Source organism: Poecilia reticulata, chromosome 13 (genome assembly GCF_904066995.2).
Source record: "Poecilia reticulata chromosome 13, P_reticulata-male-v2, whole genome shotgun sequence".
In the NCBI taxonomy this organism is placed as follows: Eukaryota; Metazoa; Chordata; class Actinopteri; order Cyprinodontiformes; family Poeciliidae; genus Poecilia; species Poecilia reticulata.
The window spans coordinates 7,465,695-7,485,736 of NC_088842.1; the positions used below are offsets into that span (position 1 = coordinate 7,465,695).

The following is a 20,042-nucleotide window of genomic DNA, read 5'->3' on the forward strand; positions in this document are numbered from 1 at the left end:
AATTAGAGCCGTACACATTTCCTATTATTGCATCCAGTTAGCACAGAAGATTTATTCATGTGGATCGTGTTAGTAATAAATCTCAATTGTTTTTTTTTCTTTCTTTTTTTTAATTAAATGATACTCTGAAGGAGAAAGCCTGCGTTATTTGAAAATGATAAATGAGGTCATTTAATCTTGAGGGTCTGGTTTGAAAGAGGGAGGGAAAAAAACGAGTCCTGTGTTGATTTTAATGCTCTCAGATTGACATCACGATGTGATTAACGGGTTCACCAACTCAAAACTTTAGTTTTAGTGTTTACTAATAAGCAATAAACATAAAATGTACAGCTAAAAGATCATTCAGATACTAGGTTTTCGTTGGAAAACCTTGTTTAAACGCGAATCACAGTCTGCACCAGGCTGTTTCCTTGCAATTTGCTGAATTTCCCTTTCTGGAACGCACGTTTTCTGCGCCTCCCATCAGTTTCAAGCTGCGGGAAGATCAATTATCTGAATTTTTTTCTTCGACTTATCATCAGCATCAGAAGATGCAGGTGTATGCTTTTTTTTTTTCCCGTGGAGAACGCGGCGCCCCGCTGAGTGTTTGTGCAAGAACTTCAACCTTGACCCAGCGTTGTGTGAAAACGCATTCATGTGAGTGCAGATAGAGGGAATCATGCAGTCTGAGAGTTCTTTGACTGATCCCTCTGAAGACGCTAAGGCTCTCAAGCCCAAAGGTGTTTCTGATGAAACGTGTTGTGACTATTGAAAGAATATGTAAGAAATCCTATAAGGAGCTGCGTCACGGACCAAGCAGCAAGGATCTAGGAGAAAGGTATACAAAAATTCAATTTAATTTTTCTAAAAATGAACATGGACATGAAAATATATATTTTTTAAATCTAGTTAATAAAGGATAAAAAAAAATTCAAAAAAGATGTAGCTAAGAATAATAAAAGGACTGTGAACACAAATTCTAAGCTACAAGACAGGAGAAGGGGTGGGGCACTAAGTCACCCAACACTGAAAAACCCAACAAACAAATACAAAACAACTAACTTTAACTATAACACAAAAACAAACTAATGTGAACACAAAAATGTTCCTCTCATTAGAATTTCAAGATCTTCTCCAAAGTCGAATCTTTTGCTTCCAGGATACTAATGAGTTCCTCCGCTTCCTGGTGTTGCGTCATAAAAAGTCCTCTCCTCCAGTCGGTTCCTTAATTATATATCAGCAGAAAAACTGAATAATTTATGATTATCAGGGCTTTTTTTTCCTTTAGTAGTATTAACGATAATCAGTCATTTTAACATTGTCCTGTTTTTCACCTCTATCATATTAACAAACACTACAAATATCCAAAGTACTACACTGGACTCTTTTCCTGTTTAGCTTATTTTTATTTATTTATGGTAACACTTTATTTGAAGGGGGGTGAATAAGACTGTCATGACACTTTCATAAACATGATATAACACCTGCCATGAACATGAATAAGCCTTCATGAATATTTATGACTGTTGTCATAAAGCGTCATTTGGTAAATTATGACACTTTTAATGCAAAGTTGACATTATTCAAAATGTCTTCGTTATGACAACTTGACATTAACCAATAAATCATTACTGTTTAAACTTTACCTTTAATAACATAAAGTTACCTAATTTTTAAAGTCCAATCAGTAATACTTTTATATCAGTAATGATTTCTTGGTTATACACCCCCCTTCAAATAAAGTGTTACCTTATTTATTTATTTTTTTGTCTTTGTTGTATACCCAACTCTAACGCTTGTATTTTTGATTCATCATATCACAAATAAAAAAAGGAACATAGGACCCCAGAAAACATCTCCCATGACTCTGCAGAGACCATTTAGTTACTAGCTAATTTGTATTCATCGTGCACTTACTTAATCTGTTCTGATGGGGGAAGAGATAATGTAATGTTTCTGTTAAAATGTATAGTCCTCTATTCAGTTCAAATTTTGTTTTATGTAAATACAAATGTCAACACACAGTCGGCGTGAGCCAGGAACTGCGATTACCGTGCAGAAACCCCGGCTGCTGGTGCAAAATTCAGCAGCTCTGGAGGATGTAAAAATCACCGATCTGCATTATTCATTAAACGAATAGTCGCTAAATAATAAACCAGTCAGAAGGAAAACCAGTTTTGCTACAGAAAACAGTTTGTATTAATGATAGATCTGTGCTGGGGAGCCTTGTTGTACAATTAATTCTGTTCATTTTTCAGCAGGAAAAGTTTCTTAGTTTATCCACTTAATAAATGCTCCCTATAGGGCGTAAATCAACCACTTGCTTGAATTAGATGTGGCACCGAGGCACATAAAAGGCATCCAGAGCAGGGCACCCAGGCACCATAGGAGCCTCAGAAAGAAGATTTGAAACTAATTCCTCTTGTGACACAACAAAGTGGCACCGACAAAAAAAATTCATCTGATTTGTTTCTTTTTCTCTTTCAGTCTGTCTATAAAGTCTGTGAAGGACTCTGTGCTAATGAAGCAAAGAACAAGAGCAACAAAGCAGCAAGTCAATAAATGTAATGATGAGGACAGAGGACAAAAAATATACAAAGCAAACGATCACATTATGCAGAAACTACAAACAGACGAGACTGAAATAATAAAGTTTTGTGAATTACTGATTTTCGTTGCCAACAGTTCACGGTTTCCAAGGCTTTCAGAGTCTAAAAATAGCAAGTTGCTCAGATTTATTGCCTCTTCACTTATTGTTTGCTTGACTTGACTTTATTAAAGTGTTTACATCTGATTCTTGGTTTTTTTTCAGTGTGGGGATTTCTTTGGGACAAATTTGGCAGCTACGGTTGACCTTGTAAGGCCGAGTCGTCACTCTACCTGCTGATTGCTAAAAAGCTGGTCAGCGTATTCAATCATTCCGGTTCTGTCGGTGTCTTGATGTTAAATAATCTGGAATGTATTCAGATGTGCTTTTGCAGATTTGCTGTGAGCAGTGAGCACTTCACCAAGAGTTAACATAACTCCAATCAGACTAGAGCCACTTTGGGTTTTTCGCATTTTAAAAAAGAGATTTAAAAATTGTGACTTAACCAATGTTATCAATCTGCTATGAATTATTTCTGCAGTAAAGTGTCTCTAAGTTGTTGTTTTTCATGGATTTATACAGTTATTTACAATTTGGAACCAGCTTTTCTCCGTGTTTTTAACGACGTTGTTGCACATCAAACACACGCTCCGAAACGGAACGCGTTGACCGACATCAGAAAAACTTATATAAAAAGAAAGACGTGAAAAAAAAGATCAATGAATTGTATTGGCTTGATCTGCTGTACTATGACCTTTTGAATAGCTTGTTTGTCTGCAGCCGTTGTGGAATTCCTTCTGAAATGTCATACAGATAAAACAAAACCTCAACACACTGACGGCCTGACAGGATCTACTGTTTCACCCGGTGACTGTGGGAATATGTATTTCAACTGTTCACTCTTTAGTGTCCACAAAAAAGAACAAGACATTTAGTAGTTAACAGGAAGGCTGAATTTTTCTGTTGTAGCAACTTTTTTTTTTCACATTACACATTGTTTAATGGAGCATCCTTAATATAGGAATTGTGGCAGGCTTTCAAAGATCTCCGTAGCTGCGTTTCCCTTATAAATGTGCACAACACTTTTGTTGATATTCGGCTAATGTTGGAAAAAACAACATTTTGTAATTGTGATGTTTCCATTACACAAGAAATAAGTTTGAATAAATTTGTTCACCCGATGAGTCATTAAAAAACGTGCCGCGCCATCATCCTCCCGCCGTCCTCTTTGTCGTTTCTGCCAGTAGTAACATCCGGTTGTCGATCACATGATTTTCGTGATGCGGAAAAAGTGTTTCCATTGCATTTCTGTAAAATACACTAATTCCATTACAGCCAAAAAACATTGTCATCCCAGTGCAAAAACTTAAATTTCAATTCAAAATTTGCTAATTTATTTTTGATGTAAACACAGCTAGAGTTATTTTGTTTTTCTTTATAATTGGTTTTCTTCTGTATTATTATTTTTTAATTCTTTACAAATTAAGGTGTAAAAATTTTGTTTATATTTCAAAGAATATTGGCAAAACTATGTTTTACAGCCTCTGGTCTGTCTCACATGGAGTTTGACGTTACCCCTAATCCAGACATTAATAATAATAATAATAATAATAATAATAATAATAATAATAGGCCAATAATAATAATTATTATTAATAATAATAATAATAATAATAATAATAATAATAATAATAATATAATAATAATGTATATAAGTGCTATTAATTGTAACTCTGAAATAATTCAGGACCAGAAAACACACGTGTCTTGAAGTCAAAGTTTAGTAGAACCACTGATGGGACGTTGACCAAGGAACTCTCGGTTGTGCGTTTATGGCTCTTTTCCTTTTGGTACGCTATTTTGTCTGTTTCCGTTGTAAAAGTGAACCAAACCAAAACCATACCACAACATTCCTAGGCCCCCGTTGTAGGTCCACAGGACAAATGGTATGGTATGGTTTGGTTAGCGTGAAACTTATGGTGTCACAACACACAGTCCATTGTGTGTTGGACTGGGAAACAGAAAAACAACAATTTATGACAAATCGTAGTAGTTTGTGGTTACACTTTTTAGGCAGAACTAGGTTTTACAGCCAGTTGTCTGTCTCATCAACGTCCCAGTGAGAGTCCACCTGCCAAAGGAAACAATCTCCTGATTTCACAGAGCACCGATCTTCAGTGACCCGTGTCGCAGCGCTCGGTGGAAGCGAGGTATCGGTGTCCTTACAGCTTGAATCAGAATTTATGGCTCCCACTTTGGAATGCATTAACTACATTTTAGAGCACGACTCTCGTTTTGTTTTTGGTTTTTTTTCCTTTTTCTTTTTCTCTTTGTTTCAAGTAAACTAATAAATTAAGAAGTTATCTTAACACAGCTCCCTGCTTTTAATTAAAAGCTTTAGGTTTTGAGGAGGGCTGTTAAAGTTAAAGCTGGAATGCATTAGTGCAATCTCACCGTACCATTAAACACTTGTGCCAATAAATCCAATAAAAGTGCAATTACTTTCACAAAACCCCAGATCTTTTGAGCTTGGAGTGGTGATGCACTTCTGTATTGTTGACAGCTCAAATGTTTGTAGTCACTACATTTAGTTAACATCAAACTCCAAGCACTTAGTTAATAAATGATGCTTTCACAAAGTTTTCGCTCCATCACAGATTTATTTTGTTTTTTCGTTATACTTTACTATGTCAGATCATCTCGAGACGAATATAACTAGAGTGAATACAAAATGCAGTTTTGTCTGCATGGGGGGCCCATTATGTTTATGAAGGGAATCATTTGAGATCTTAAGGTCAAGCTCGTTCGGGTTATGCGGCAGGACAATTGTCCAGTGCAAACCAAGAAGTGGTGGGTGATTTGATCCAAAACATTGATAAGATCGATCCCAAAGGGATACAAGTATCAATTCAATACTGATCTGGTAAGATCGATACCTTAGTTTCAGATTCTCTCTTGAAATGTTATTTTGCTTTTGAATTCTAGCTTCTCAAATATATATATATATTTTTTACTTTAGATAAAAAAATGAACTTAAATTTGCGTTGTTCTTCTGTTGTTTCTGTGTTAGTTACATGTTAACATGTAACTAAAATATTCTGTAGACACCTATAAACTGTATCTGATTTTTGTCCCAGATTAAAAAGAAATAGAAGTAGAAAGGAAAAACCACAAAAGCTCCTAAGGGCCACAAGTTTGATGATGCATCATAAATAAGTATTGATATCGGTATTGGCAATACTCTCTTCTGATTTGCTTGGTATCAGGTTGATACCAAAATATGCAGTTTCACAGTCCTCTATTTGGAGTAGCCTAGTCCAAGTCCAGATTTAAATCCAACCGAGATGGTGTATCATGGCCTAAAACAAGCTGCTGTAAGCTCGTCAACAGCTGCATTTCCATTACATATGCACGCAAAACTTTGGTAATATTACACTGTTATCGAAAAAAAACACAATTTTGTAATTGCGGTGTTTCCAATAAACAAGAAATAAAATTTAAATCACACGTGAATAGGTTTGTTCTCGGAATGAGTCATTAGAAAAACATGCCGACGTCGTCCTCCAGCTACTTCCTGTCGTCTTTTTCTTCGTGTTTTCTGCAAGTGGTAAAATCCGGCTGTTCGTCATGTGACTCACATGATGCGAAAAAGTGTTGGCTAATATTCCTCCACAGTGACGTTCTTTCCACCAAGGATTTCAAGACGGTTACAATCACTGACCAAGTTTAGGGAGCAATCATTTTCCCACGTAGGGTCAGCTGGGTTTGGATCGCTTTTTCCTTCAACAAATACATTAATCAAGAGGAAAAGTGTTTATTATAGCAGGATGTTTCTACTGTAGCTTGTGTGCCATCAACAAACCCTCTCCACAGCAATGTTCAACAGTATATAAAGAACATAAAGCAAAACGGTGTTGATTGCAGCCTCCAAATCCTCATAAATCCTCCCTCCTCTGAGCGATTTCCAACCTGAATCTCTGAATGAAAGCTCCGCTGATGCTGTTCCCATTTTAGACGCGACTTATGAATACATCTGCGTTTGGCTGCAGGCTGCAAGCATTCATAACAGACCTGAAACCACAATAGATGAACTATGTCACAGAGCATAAAATGGTAATAATGCGATGACGCCGTTAACGTTGTGATACCAAGAAAACAATGTCGTTTTCTGCTATGATTATTGTTTTTCTGAAAATACAGGAGAGAAAAAAATAAAAACCCGGGAGGCACTTCTGCAATAACACAGAAATATATTATGTGACACCACAAGCAGCCATTACTTTTACTTTATGGCACTTCTACCCGTATTATTTTATTACTTTTATTTAAGTATGATTTTGATGCTCGTCGTCTGTTTTTTTTTTTATGGAAGGCAAACAGATAAACCTTTCCACCCCCGCGGATATCATTCAACATAAACCTGTTTGTCACTGGCATTAGCGCTACAGTGGTTTTTAATTCGACACGTGGATCTCGGAAAAGGCCAGGCTCCTCTTTGTGCTTGAAGCGCCTTGGAAGCCTCTCACGCAGCACAAGCAGATCTGAATTCGGCGAGCGGCCTTTGTGAATCAGGGGGCTTCGCATTGTCTTGTTGATTCCACAAATCACGACAGCGAGCAGATGGAGAGTAAAAGGCTGCCTTTTCTTTTTTTAACCTCCTCGTTTATGGAGGCAACTTGTGCTTAAACCGTACCCGACTGGAACAAGCCGCATTTGATAATTTCATTACAAGTCCCTGTGATTAGCGTGGTTATTTCAATGAAAGGTACATGTGATATACAGTAATGTAATCAGCATTCAGCTGTTGGAAGCAAAAGAGAGAGAAAAAAAGAAAAACACCAAAAACAAGAAACAATCACTTCACATAAATTCAAATTATTTGCATATCATTTTTTTTTTTTTAAATCAAGAATGATTTACCTTTGATTATTCGAGTGGCTTGACATTTGTAGGTAGCGTTATATGCAACGACGTCTTTTGTGAAGAGAACGCTTCAACAATTCGTGGGGAAAAAAATCAAGGGTATTAAGTATCATTACAAGATCGTTTCAGTTCAGTTTCTGTTTAAACAATATAACATGGCTTGCGTGCTTTTATTTGATGAGAGAGAGAAAAATAATCCATGTTGAGAAAGATATTTTTGTAAAATGTAAAGCCTCTGTATTTCACTTTTAAATTTCTGTCAGTTTCTCGATGATTCTAATTAGCAATTCCTGCTTTTCTGTTTCTGTGGCGTATAAATATGATGTGACTCAGAGGCTGTTTCTACTAGCCTCTGCCCACTAGGCTGAATGAGGACATGTATTATCTTGCCACCAGGCACAGTAATCAGATTGCTAAAGAAGGTAAAAAGCTAGTGATGGGCACAATTAAAACGGTATCTAATTAGCTAGAGGCTTCGTAATTAACTTCGACCAAATAATCACATGTTTATCAAACGACAATACTTAGCACAGTAAAGCCGTTTTCGCACTGCAAGGAACGGTACGGAACGGAACGGAACGGTACGGAACGGAACGGTACGGAACGGAACGGTTCCAGCCCTGTTGTGTTTGCATATACACTGAGGGCGCCATCGAAGCGGTGCCGGACGTCATTAGTTTTGAAATTAAACAATGGTTTCGATGCAGCAGCCGAAGCCATTTCCTCTGAGATGCGGCGGAAAACTTTTTCATTCCTCGTTGACCCATCTAAATCATTTTGTACTCGTTGATTAGCGAGTAAGCTTAGGAAGAAAAACACTTCATCATTAGACCAGGTGATTGCACTATATTGAGACGAATCCATTGCTAATTAAAACTAATAATAAACATATTGAAAAGAGCACTCTTTACAAAATAAAATACAGTTTAGTGAGACCTAGCTGTCAACGGAAAATCAACATCTGACTCCATAACAACCAGCGGCCAATCAGCTGCTGATTCTAAGCAGAACCGCTGGGCCGGCCCGATTGGAACCACAGCTCTTGTGGTTCCATGGGGCCGGGTGGAACCGGTCGCAAGTTCTAATGCAAACCGTTCCGTTCCATACCGTTCCTTGCAGTGCGAAAACGCCTTAACCGATTTCTTTTCTCGTATTTTGATTGACAAGTGAATCGACGAAAAGATGCGAGAGCTCGAACATTTACAGCAAAAATAAACTTCTGTTTTTTCAGCCCTTAAGTTGCAGTATGTCACTTTTACACATATGCCTTTTTACATACTTGTTAAAACTGTCACTGCGTCATGGCAGCATGGTATGAGACAGTCTGTAAAAAGATTGCTGTCAATCACATAGGGTATGCGCTGCTCAGTGTACGTATGGCAGAGTAATAACTTATCATTAGAGGAAAATAGTTTGTCGTCATCGTTGGTCGTGCTAGCTAGCTTGATGAGAGGCTAGCATGCTAGCCTGTACACAGCATGACTGACAGCGCTAAGACCCTCTACCTGGTTCTGACTGGTCATTTCTGACAGAGCTATGTTTTTATGCAGATAGCAGTAGGAGGCAGAAGAGCTTCATTTTTCATATTTACCTGTCGTCTTATACTGTTAAAGCATAGACAGTTTTAACAAATATGTAAAGAAATATTTTTTTTTAAATAAAGGTTACATATTGCAGTTTTAAGTGGTTCCAGGATGTTGGGGCTCACAATGGCTACAATATATTTGCATTTAATTGATGAGCTTTTGCTGCTTCTGTAATCGATACATCACCTGCCTCTGCTTCTGCTTCTACGGTCTAGTCAACAACCCTTAGAGGCATTACGACCCCCTAACAGACTGGAGTGCTTCTGGTCCACTGGAAGTGAGGAAACAGGAAAAGTTATAATGAAATGGGTGCACACTTTTTTTTTTGCGATTGATTAATCAAAATGAACACATGAAAGGCATGAATTCATAAAAACTCTTTAAATCTCAATGTGAGAGAACTAGCATCGGACGCTTTGAACATGCCAACCCGTTGGCCTGTCCCTGGGTTGCTTCTAAGCAATCCATGCCAATATGTTGCTTAGAAGTAGTTCCAGGAAAGGGAAATAAAAGTCTTTTCTGTTTTGCCATAGCAAATGTAGCAATGTTGAACTTATTAATTTTACTTGGGCTTTAACTGGGACAATATGCTTTGGTCAGATAGAACTAAGATTGAGCATTTCAGTAGCAAATGCTCCAGGTGAGTTTGATGTAAAGCAAAGGACATTTACGTGAAAAAGCATTTCAAATGAGTTTACTGTTGCTGTGGGTGTATTTGAATGCATGGCATCATAAAAATCTCATGGCTGCTGCCAAAAACAGAATTTTGGTCATTATTCTCAATCTTCATGTCGATGTATGAAAGTGTTTTATTACTGTGGCCGGGTAAATGTGACTCTACTGTAAAAGCGCATTGAGTGGACTAATAGAAAAGTGACTAGAAAAGCTCCAGTACATTCAGTCCATTTAACATATGGCCATATTAACAAGGAAATGCTTCACCAGACAAAAAATCAACCTTCTATATGGCGGTCTCTGTCCTGTTGACATAAATCCTCCACAACACCTGTGGAGTGAGCCAATGAGAAGGAGCGATGGTGAAATATTCCTTTCTGTGTCCTCTGACCTTTTGAGAGATTATTGGAGACGACTTGGTGCCGTTATATTGGAAAAATGGTTCTTGGTGAAGTATTAACAGCAGAGATACCAATAATTCAGAAAGAAACTGTCCCATTAAACACATTTCCTTTCCTGACTGAATAAACTTAATTACATCTAATTATTTCTTTCTTTCTTTTTTTAGCATGAGATTATGCAACTGTCTCTTTTTTTCCATACGTATGGATATTTCAACAATTTTGTGTAATAATTCGATGGAGGGAAAGGGAGAAGTTAGTGGCTGCTGGTTGTGGTTGACGATCCAGAAGGTTGTGGAGCGAGAGTTTGTTCCTGGAGGAATCCAGGATTCATGGCTGCCTGTTGAAGAACAGGCAGCCAGTTCCTCTTATTCAGACATTGATGCAGAGCAGGAAATAATGTCATTTTATTTTAGTATAGTGTTATTTTCTTGAAGACCTTTTCTGTCAAGCAAAAGTTTGAGTCGCACCCAAACATCTTCAATGTGTTCTGGGACTCAAGGCGGTTGAAGCTACTGCTAACTAGCTACTGTTAGTCCTTTGCTAGCTAGCTAGCCTGCTAGCCTTTTTGTCTCTGTAGTGGGAAGGTGCAAATTTATCAGCAGTTGGCTGGAAGATGTTTGATTTTGCCACTGGCTGACTTCTACTGCCAACCCATTCGAGGTTAGGTGCTAAAAAACTTTTTAAAATAAGCGCTATGGAAGTTAAAGGTTACAGGTTAAAGTTACAGGTTAAAGCTCTACAGCTTTAACCTGTAGAGTAGTCTGAGAAACACAAAGCTGGGTCCATAGTTTGAGCTCTGTTTGATTGTAATGCAGCATGTTTCTCCCACCATCCCCTGTATTTATAGATTTTTGTCCTTAATATCATTCAAGGTGAATTTAAAAAAGGTCTTAAAAGTCTTAAATTTGACTTGCGGAAACCTTCATATAACCTGAATTTCTATATTTACAAAATTTGTACGTTTTCACCTCGTTTAGTCATGGAGTTCTCTGTTCAACTAAACATTTAATGAAAGTGTAACAGGTGAAACCAGCACTAATTACAGCTGTGTAATCCAATTTTACTTATCATTTAGCAACTAATATGTAGTTGATCTCATTAAATATTAATATATTAATAATATAATCCATTTTTTTTCTTTTTAAACAAAGTGCTTTAAGCTTTTTTTTTCCATTGCAGTTGAAAAAATACCCTTCCCAATTTGACTTGTAGATAAATTTACACCCTAGTCTGTTATATTTGCAGTTGGTTTTAGCTTCATTGGGAAATGGGTAAGTTAAGGTGAATAGCTAATTTCTGGTAACATTTGCTCCTGTATCTTGAAACATATTTCCCTTACTGGAATGGCCTGTTCTTTTGTTTTCCTCTCTTTTTGGAGAAGATCGACATCAATTAGTGTCATATTTAAATCTCGCTGAAACAAAATCATGGTTGTCTAGTTAGAATCTTCTTGAAATTTAAAACTTAGAAATAAAGTTCTTTTAGCATTTAGGGGACATGAATTGTTATTTGTTGGAATGATTGTGCCACTGGTGAATTTTTGTATTTTTTTTTATTTTTTGAGGAATGAATAAATGTACTTATTCAAAGGTTGGATGTTTAGATTACATTCCCAGTTTATTTTCAGAGACATTATAAACACACAATGTGTTTTCTTCTATATGGGAAGTTGCCTGTGTGCCATTTGAAAGATGAGTATGTAAACACAAGATTAAAAATTTATATATATATATATAACTAATCTATTAGATTTGCACTGAACAATTTTCCTGCTGCATATATATATTTTCTCACTGTAGAGTTGCCATCCGCATATGTTCAGTAGGCGTACCCTGCTTGCTCTTGAGAACAGGGAAGCCAGTTTGCATGCTTGGTGCAGGACTGCTCTGCATTTTATCCCACTCAAAAATCTCTTTTTGTTTTCATTCTAATTGGTTGGAGGGCGACAGAAAGGAACAGATCCGTTCACACAAGAGATCCGCCTTTGTATCCTCAGCTAAGGCAGCATTGAGTGCGGAGGCCTCTGTAGGTGACAAACGTATAAAAATGATACTGCAGTATTTTATACGTATATAATACGAATCTATAACCTGGAGGCTCTCTATCAACAGGCAGCATGTGGAAGCACAGCGCACACTGCCAGCGAGACCTTTTATTTTTATTTTTTTCCCTCTTCCCCCATTCAAGGAGACTTTTACAATTAAAGTTTATGGAGCCGCAGTGCTTTGTGGGATCTAATTGAGAAGACTGTTGGCATGCAGAAATAATTATAATATGCAAATCCTCCTCCTGTTTGCTGAAACACCCCCCACCCCATCTTGATGAGATGTGACCAGAAATCCCCGGGGCCCGCGGCCTGAGTTCAGGCGTCCGCTGGTGGGAGAGCGAACTGACACCGATGAACTCGGCCTGTCAATAATTATGCCTGCTCTCTGACAAGAGTCACACAAGGGCACCTAGCTGTGCTCTGCCAGCCTGCTCTAATTGGCATTTACAGCTTCCTGAGTGACAAAGTTGTGTCAAGAAAACGCTCTTGCAGCCGAACGGCTATAGGCAGATGGGTTTTTCATTAGGTATAGACAATAGACAACACTGTTTGTCAGAGAGTCGCTTCAGATTTACGTTTCTACATACATTCCTAAAATAATGGCCAGTGTCGTTTTGTTTTGTTTTTTGTTTTTTTTGCCAAAAGTGATTTTATTTTTGAATAAAAATTACTAAAATGAATCAAATTAAAATTACAGAGAGGTGGTGATTTATTGGCAAAAATAACTTTTGGCAGAAAATGATTTTTGGGGATTGTTTTAGGAAGGTGACAATATGCAACAATGTCATTTTAACTTTATAGTGAAGCAGCCGCTAACATATAAATATTTTTCTGACAGTACGTGTGAACGCTTGTTAAAGTCTCAATTTTCTGTGTAATGTGAAAAAATTAGATCACGATTAATAATCTCAACACTTGTTCCACGTTTGACGTTACATTCGCCTGGCTTGGGGTGAGAAGACGTGAGAGCGAAACAGAAACTCAAAACTCTTGAACAGATTTTGAAGCACAGATTTTCTCTGGTACACATATTTACTAAATATAAAGTTCAACCTTTGGTGCATGATTTCCTTGAGATTTGCGTACTTTGCAAAACTTTGCAAAGAATTTGAAGGATCTCATGCTATGAAGACAAGGGCACAAAAAAAAAAACTAAACCACTGCATAAATAGCGTGGTCCAGTGAAGACAGAACAACGTTCATAATTTAAGAAAATGTGGGCAGGATGGACAATACCTAAACGGTTTACTAAAGCTGATAAAAAGCCAAGACAAAAACATGGATGATGTTACAAACGCCTCTAAATTTTGCACAATTTTTAGTATTTGTATTTGTTAGAAGTCTACTTACTTATCACTACTTCACTCTCCGTCAATCAGAAGGAGAGAACCGTCTCTATATTTCTATTTTTTGTGCCTGCAGAGCAAAGCATTTATTCACTAGTGATCTATTCAAAGTCAAAGCCTTCTAGAGAAACACCTTCATTACCTTTTTAGGTTTGATTAAATCCAAGATAATTCGTGGCATTGGAAAAAGACCAATTTAATTCAAGAGATTGAAAACGTATTTGGTTGAAATGTTTCTGCCTTTTAACTCTTCTGCTACAATAGGATTTTAGGACCAAAAACTTAAACGCCTAAAAAAAAAAACTCAGCAAAGCTGATAAAGAAAACCTCAAAATGATCATATTGTTATCACAATGAGATCCACTAAAGACATATTATGTTTACATTTTACTTCACAGATGATGGCACACTTTTTAAAATCTTTGTGCCACTTCAATTCCTGTGTTGGTAAATGCCCGTTTGCCGTTACGTTAATTCTGTCTTTTTAGTTTGCGTGCCCTGATTAAATTTCCAAAAAGTCTTAACGTGGTCTCGCACCACAAGCTTGCAACTGACGGGGTGAAGAAGCACGCTCTCCTTCTCCCAGTGAACGCTACGATAAAGATTGACACCTGAACTCCTGTGTTTTTTTTTTTCTTTTTTATTCTTCAAGAGTTTCAAAGACGAGCCGCGACGCCTCCAGGTGCACGTCTTCCCGGATCTGTAACTCTGGATGCTATCCTTTTGGAAGGCTGCGGCGGCAGAAAGCAGCTACAAAGTGATAAATAGAGACAGCAACTTTCACTTCCTGTTTGATTCCTGCTGGGTTCTCTTATTTTTAGGCGTTTTTACTCCAGCTGCTTAATGTTTCCAGATTATTCCTGCTTTTATAATCTAACGAATCCCTGTTGTGATTATACGTGAACCAGCAGGAGCAGTGTTTTTTTGTTTTTTTAAAGATACAGCAGCTATCCTCCAGCACCAGTTTGAGCCAGAAAGCACAGCTAAAAGAGGCACGTGTAGCGTTAATTTATTCCCCCTTCTCTGTTCTGTCCTCTTGACAACTCACTTTGTTGTTGTGTGTGTGTGTGTGTGTGTGTGCGTGTGCGTGTGCGTGCGCGTGTGCGTGTGTGTGCGTGCGTGCATGTGTGGGGTTGTGCGTGTGTGTGTGTGCTGTTTTCTCTTGTGTATATGCGTGGGTAGCGTGTCTTTTAACGTACCGGCGTATGTACGTTGGTGAAAATTTGCATCTTCATAGATAAAAGTGCATATTCTAGCTTTTTTTCTTAAATTGATAAAAATGTGATAGATGTGTTCAGAATTAGAGATCAAGAGAGTAATTTAGACACTTATGGATCTATTAGCATTCCTTACATAATGCCAAGTTCTTGGTTTACTGGTAAACTTAGATTTTTACTTTGAAGAAAATAATAGCATGTAATATTCTATCAAGATACAGTGAAGTATATTGATTTATTGCAAAATAAATGTTTTTTTTTCCCATTATTATTATTTCCCTCCATAAACATTGCGTGTTTTATGTTTAAAGATGCGTCTATATGACTTTTGAGAGAACGGGTAGACTATACAAGAATTATTTTCTACAGACTACCCCTTTTTGGTCAAAACATTTGTTTCTGTTAGCATGTCACATGTTCATTTTAAACTCTAAATGAATTAAATAAACAAAATGAAAAAAAACAAGATGCACGTTCCTGGGTGCAGCTGATTGCCTTAAAAAACAGACATTTAGTTCAGATTCTGCTTCTGATAACTTGATTCATCACAACATGTTTACACGTTAGATTTACGTTTTTTTATCAATTTACTGTGACCTTTTGGGGTTTTAAAAAAAAAAAAAAAAGAGTAGTTTGGCACACAAGTTTTAATTTACAATGGATTTTGACACTGATATTTGGTCAAACATCTCCTTGTATTTTTGCACCACGCATGATAGAAATCAGCAACAGCTGAGACATGAGTTCTGCCGTCCACAGTGAGGCCGGTTTCACATTAAAATGGAAAGAGAAGCTGCCTATCAAGAGAGAAGCGCTGCTGAAGTTTTGACGAGCCAACTGTCTTCTGCGGAAAACCTTTACGGTCAGACGGAAAAAGAAAGATTGAGCCGTTTGGCCACAATATCAAGAAGAATGGACGGGTCAAGGTGAGGCGTTCAAATCTAAAAACATTGGCCCGGCTGTCAAGGAAGGTGATGGCAGCATGCTACCAATTCTGCATAGAAAAGTGGTCAGACATCCGGCTGACTGGAAAAAAGCATTTGGTTTGTCTGTGTCTTGCTCAGTGGGGCTTTTCTGCAAATTCTAAGTGATGTACCAATGTGTTTGAGGGCGTATTTACAGTATGTAAACTTCTTGTATACTACACTATTGTTCTAAACTATTGTTCTAAAAGCCCCGTTTGGACTTTTTTTGCTCTCGTTTAGCTCCACCTATAAATTAAGATATGTTGGGAGTTAGCTGTGCCAATAAGATAATCTTTTTGCTGTCCAAAAACATTGACCCAGACAGAACCTCTTTTTTTCCTTTCCGCAGACAGAATCTTTAACAACACCAACTTTAGTTGCTATTTCACAAAATTTGGACGGCTGCCTTAATCGACTGTACCTTTAAACTTTTATAACCGCCCTCTGCATGCCTTATGTGAACACTTTTCTCCCTGACTTTTGGGGCTCAGAAGAGAGTTTCCTTTATAATACATATTCAATATGGCTCGGAGCAAAAATTACTGCATTCCCAGTTAATAAAGATGTGTCCGCGGTAAGTCCCGGGCAGAAAGAAACGCATGCCAAAGCCTGGTCTGTGACTCACATGAAGCTTTGTGAGGCTGGGGACTTCGTGAGATGTGGGTTTGCACTAATCTCAGTGATAGTAATTTAATGATTAGAATAAGTTATTACTGACATAATTCTATTAAATTTTAATTTATTACATGACTCAGGGCTTGACTCGGGTTTGGTACAGTAAGTCATTATTTCCAAATTAGGTTCTGGTTCTGTATTTTTTGGGCTTAATTCTGTGAGAGATCAAGAGAGTTAAGGAAAGAATCTAAACCAGTTTTTGTCACATGGGACAAAATCATCAAGGCAAAAGGACTTACGAGTCAATATTAATAATTTAAAAAATATGATATACACACACACTTTTATAGTGATATTTTTACCTACATAATAAACTAACTCTGCAATACCTTAATTAAACAAACAAAGCAGTAATTTTTTTTGCCCTTTTTTTGCCTTTTTTCATGCCTTTTGTTTTTTTAGGAAAGGCATGGAAACTATTAGGAAACATAATGACATTTTTGGAAGCATTCCTTATATGAAGAAAGGTATCCACATTTTTGGGTTTTGATTGAAAAGAATAGGAAAAAAATATGTTGTTTCTCAAAGACAACAAAATGTGGGTCCCTCTTTCTTTGCTGTATCTAGCCAAGTTTAATAAAGTCTGTGCCAAAGTCTGTTTTTGAGCAAATGTCACTGAATAGATGTGGTCCACGCAAGAGAATTGAAAGAATCTTGCCTATGTAGAGATGAAATACTTTGTATTTTCTCTCTAAATGAAGGGTTGGCAGCACTGGTGGTGCACAATGGCTACTGGAGATAATCACCACACGACACGTATCAGTCGGTGTGGACAATGGATTCAGAGATGACTGAAACATCTGAGGCACCGAATTTGTATCATTCTTAAATGATGCAAATTCTTAAATTTATATCGTTTCGAAAATGCCCTCTGGGCCACATATAGTACAACCCTGCTCCACATTTTCTGGAGAATACACACAAAGACTGCGGTACTACTAATGCTAGTCATGCTAACCTTGCTAGTCATGCTAAGGCTAATATACGATCAGTGGTGCAAAAAGTGGGTATGCAGGGTATGCAACGCATAGGGGCGCAGCACCAGAGGGGGCGCCAAAACCCCGTCTGGAGGGGGCGGCGCGCCGATGATGTTTTCCCGTACACTTTTGCTCGCCTTACGCTCCTTCACCTCGCGCACATAACGAGGTAAATGTAGCGAGTTTTACCCTTCACGTAGTTTTACCCTTCACGTATCGTCGCCCTGGGGGGGGGGGGAGGGGGGCTGAGTGAGCGTCGCTCCTTCACGCATCCACCTGAATAATGTGTAGTTGCGCCACTGTTTACGATGCTAAAAACTGTGTAAAACCCAGTTTTCACCTGAACGCCCTCTAACACATGTGAAGTGATGTTGCCTCTGCTCTTTAAATATTAACTACTCTGGACAGGAAGGAAAGGCTAAACCTATTCTCAATGCTGTTCTCTTCTCTTTTCTCTACAGTTTCTAAAGAGAAACCAGAATCAGCTGAAATCAGTGCCAACAGGTCAAAGCTTCACCAAAAAGTCATCTCCAGTCATCAACTGACAGTTTTTGTCTCGGGTTCGTGAGGATAGAAGCCGCATCCTTCAGTCAGTTCTCAATACATTTAATTATCCACATGGTGAAGGAAACAAAATGTACCAGGGCCAAATTGTCAACGTAGTGCATTAGTAATTACTTATGTATAAAAGACAGGGTGGAAGGGGCGAAACAAAAGATGTATATGACTTACTGATTCTTAATTACTTTCCCTGTGGAGCCGTCATCAGAGTGAGCATCATCTTCACAAAGCTCCTAGTTTTCTCATTCTCCCTACTGTATTTAATTGAAGGTATTTTATATGCGTTTGTTTTTCCACCCACGAAAGCAAACCTATAATTCAAAAAGAGTTATGACTCACCACTGTCCATAGGTAGACCTGCTCAGCTCCCATCTCCTCCACACTCAGATTTATTTACTAAATCAGAGGCACATTATAGGTTAAATAAGTATATGGAGATGTAACTTTTGAAAAACCTGCTTGAAATTCATACAAGCAGATGGTGAATGTATAGGTGTTTTATAATAGGTTTTAAAAAAAAACAATCACATTCACTTCCCATGCCTGTCAGCTTTTACAGTAGATAAAGTTTAGAAGACTTTTATCTTGCTCTGGATAGCATCCATTTCTGAAATATTTTTGAGAAGTGTTAGAGGGTTCACACCAGTCTTGTTTACTCCGCTTTAGTCAAAATCTGATTCGTTTGTCTAAAAATTCTGTTTGTGGAAATGTGAAAGCGCAATCGAACTCTGATGCGGACCAAAAAAAAAACTTGAACCGTGATACGCCTAAAAATCTCGGCCTCGGTTTGGGTGAAGTGAACTCTGCTACAGTTCGAATGCATGTGTGAACGTCAAGCGGACCGGAGACCACTCCAAAAGCAGGACGCGACCCGTAGCGAAGGGCATTCTGGGTAAACACGACCAAGACAAATGCTTTAGCTCAAGCTAGAAGAAGATTGTGGTCTTTCGCCAAAGACAAGAGAGAAATCGTACAACCGCTAAAATTTGACGCCACTCCATCTTTTGTTACATTTCGTGAAGAAGGAAGTCGTCCTCTTAAGATGTTTTCATGTTGTTTCCATTAGCGCCATTGCTTTGTTTGACGGTGTGAAAGCAAACCACACCAGCTGAAAACGTAGCAAAGGTTGCAACCGCGAGTCTACTAAACTATCAGATGTGAAAAGCTGTTACAATTTGAATAACATGGTTATTCGTGTTAATCATCTGGTTTTAACTCTAGCAAGATAAGTAAGGTCAAAAACCCTTTGAAAACCATACGTTATTTTATTATAAAAGAGTTCTGAAGAATGGTTTATCTTTTTCTCACTTAAAAGGTGGTATGAGGTTTTGATGACCAGAAGGAAAGAGACTTTTCCTCTGTTCTTATTCTGCCTGGCTTTTTTTCCCTCTTTACTTTACAATATCAGGAGACACATTTTAATAAAGACTTCCTGAGGTTTGCCAACTTAGCCTCTGCAGGCTAATCAGAGCATAATGAGCCTTGCAGGAGAAAGGCCCTGAAGCTATGGCTATTTCAGACTTATAAATGGATAATACAGTGCAAAAGAAATATCCCTTATTTCTTCCTGTAGACTTTGTTGGAAAAATTTGAAAAGCGGTCTTGGCCAAGAGTTCACCTGGTTTTCTGAAGGTTTTACCCTTTTTAGTTTTTACTTTGGATTTTCAATCCGTGCGTCCTTAAACATGGAGGAACCTTGAAAACTTACAAAAGAGGAAATATTTGCCCTCTAAACTTTATCTGCTAAAAATGAATTTGTGTATTGAAAATAAAACCAAAAATGGGCTCCAGCAAAGACCTGAAGCAGGACCTGAGCGATGCGTCACCCTGCAGTCGATCTTCCACTCTGTCAGTTTTTTGTAAATAGCAAAAATGAATTCCAGCAAAAGTATTCACACCTCTGAACCCCTTTTAAAAATATGTTTTAATATGTTTCATCTTGAAACTTCAAGGCATTTCATTGACGCTTTATGTAATAGACCAGCAGTGACACATAATTCAAGGGTGGAAAGAAAAGAAAATTATTTTTTTGTTTCTTTCATAACCACATACAGGTAGTTTGCAGGTAAGCAATTAATCACATGATTAATTAAAATGAGA

At 37.8% G+C, this 20,042-nt stretch overlaps 1 protein-coding gene across 8 annotated transcripts in view; it reads left to right on the forward strand.

The window, feature by feature from the left end:
• lrfn1 (leucine rich repeat and fibronectin type III domain containing 1) overlaps positions 1–20,042 on the forward strand; it is a 191,353-nt gene that overhangs the window by 157,146 nt on the left and 14,165 nt on the right. The window contains exon 4 of one of the 8 annotated variants that reach the window (XM_081614929.1): positions 17,843–17,970. The exons of the other annotated variants lie outside the window; for them this stretch is intronic. The gene's annotated coding sequence lies outside the window, so the exon portion shown is untranslated. The remainder of the gene's footprint in view (positions 1–17,842; positions 17,971–20,042) is intronic. 8 annotated transcript variants of the gene reach the window in all.